We start from the raw sequence: 1,959 nt of genomic DNA on the forward strand, positions 1-1,959 counted from the left end.
GAGCCGCGCGCGACGGAACATGGCGCCGACGGAGCGGGCGGGGAGCCGGGCGGCCCCGGCCCCGGTGGTCACGGGGCCGCAGGCAGGCACGCGCCTGCGCCCAGCAACCTCCGCGGCGGCCGGCGGGGCAGCCTCATGTCAAACGCCGAACAGCGCGCTCGGTGCCCCACCCTCCCTGCAAGGAGCCTGGCGCATCCCGCATCATCAATGTGCGACTGCAACCGCCTACCGGGGGATCACGTAAAAGGGAGGGACGTTCTAGTGCCGGAATGTTAGTGACCCCGCAGGGATTTGCTGCGGTTGGGGGTGAACTCTCGCGAGACTTTGTTCTTGTTTGTGGCTCAGGCCCAGGCGCAGCGTGTGGTAGTGGGACAAGGCTCTCTTCCGACCCCGGAACAGGCAGGTTGCTTCCTCCGGAAGGACTGGTTTAGTGCAGTCGCAATCCCCCTTGCTTATGCAAAACACCCGGCAATGTCCCCGAGGTCGCCTTTAACCCCTGGATGCAGGCATTGGCCCTGAGAGGGAAGCAGGGGGTGGACTACGGGCATTGCAGGATACAGAGGTACACGGGCTGTGCTCTGGCAGGGCTTGAGTTTTCTTCCATCGTTCAGCTTTTCCATGGTGGCTAAACTTGACTAGATGTATGGTGGCAAGCTGTTACCCAGTTCTGTGGCATTTCACAAAGGAGGCCAGACAAGGTCTGCTTAATGTCACTAATCATTAGGGATCCTGGTTTTCACTGTTTAACAGTCAGAAATTCTCTCATTTAAAACCCCTCTCAGAAATTCTCTGAATACAAAACCCCAAATCCATGTTTTTCCACAATTAAAACGAAATGCCACTATGTATACAGGTATCAGTGAACAATGTTTACAATTTTAAAGCAAGTTGAAAGCCTACCAGTGCCTCAATCATTATAATAAAATAAATTCTAAATACCTATACATTTTGGCATTTGAGTTTGGGTTTCTATCATGAACAAAAATCAGCCCGCCCTGCTCACCAGGACAAAGATCCAGCTGCAGCTGCCTACCCATCTCCACTGCTTTGTAGCACTGAGCAGCCCTGATATGCTGGTGCCATGCCCGTTCCATTGTCCTGCATGCCCAAGCCACAGCCCCACCAGTCTTGCGGGTGCCCTTCACTCTGAACCGACAGCCCCCTGGCCCTGCTGGTACCTCTTACTTCTGACCCATAACCCCCAGCCCTGCCAGTGCCTCTCCTGACTCTCTGCCCTCCCACTCTCAGTGTAAGGAAGGGAGTGGGTGTATGGGAAAGGTGTGGAGGCCAAGGCAACACAGCAGGGTGGCTCCCAAGATTTCTGCACCCACAGCAGGGCATAAGGATGCAGCAGGGCCAGACCAGCTCTGGGTAGAAGCTGCCTAAGGCCCAGTGAATGGGACCCAATGCAGGAGGGAGCCATGCTGTGGTGATGTGTGTGTGCCAGCAGCAGCAGCATGGAGTTGTGCTCCCCGCTGCTGCCAGTCAAACCAGGGGCTGCTTGGCAGCCATGACAGCACTCCCTCCTGTACCAGGTCCCCACACTAGGCCACAGAGGTGGTTCCTGCCTGAAGCTGGTCCAGCCCTACTGCAGTCATTTGCCCCATTGTGGCTACAGAAATCTTGCAGGCACATGCCTTCCTGCCTGTGCCTCCACCCCGCTCCTTGACTTACCTGGAGGGAGTTGTGGGAGCTGTTATCTACCACTGCCTGGCTGCCATATGCATGTATGTGTGCATACATGAACTGGAGCCCCCTGCTTGATCGCTCCCCAACCCCAACCAAGGGGAACCTGCATTTTCTCGCAATTTTCTCCTTTAAGAGAGAAAATCTGCATTTTTCTGCAGCAAACAGAAACCTGGGTCCCTGTTAATCATAGTTTCATAGTTTCTAGGGTCGGAAGGGACCTGAGCAGATCATCTAGTCCGACCCCCTGCCACGGCAGGAAAGAATACTGGG

This window comes from Crocodylus porosus, unplaced genomic scaffold, assembly GCF_001723895.1.
Source record: "Crocodylus porosus isolate Cpor-Errol unplaced genomic scaffold, CroPor_comp1, whole genome shotgun sequence".
NCBI lineage: Eukaryota > Metazoa > Chordata > Crocodylia > Crocodylidae > Crocodylus > Crocodylus porosus.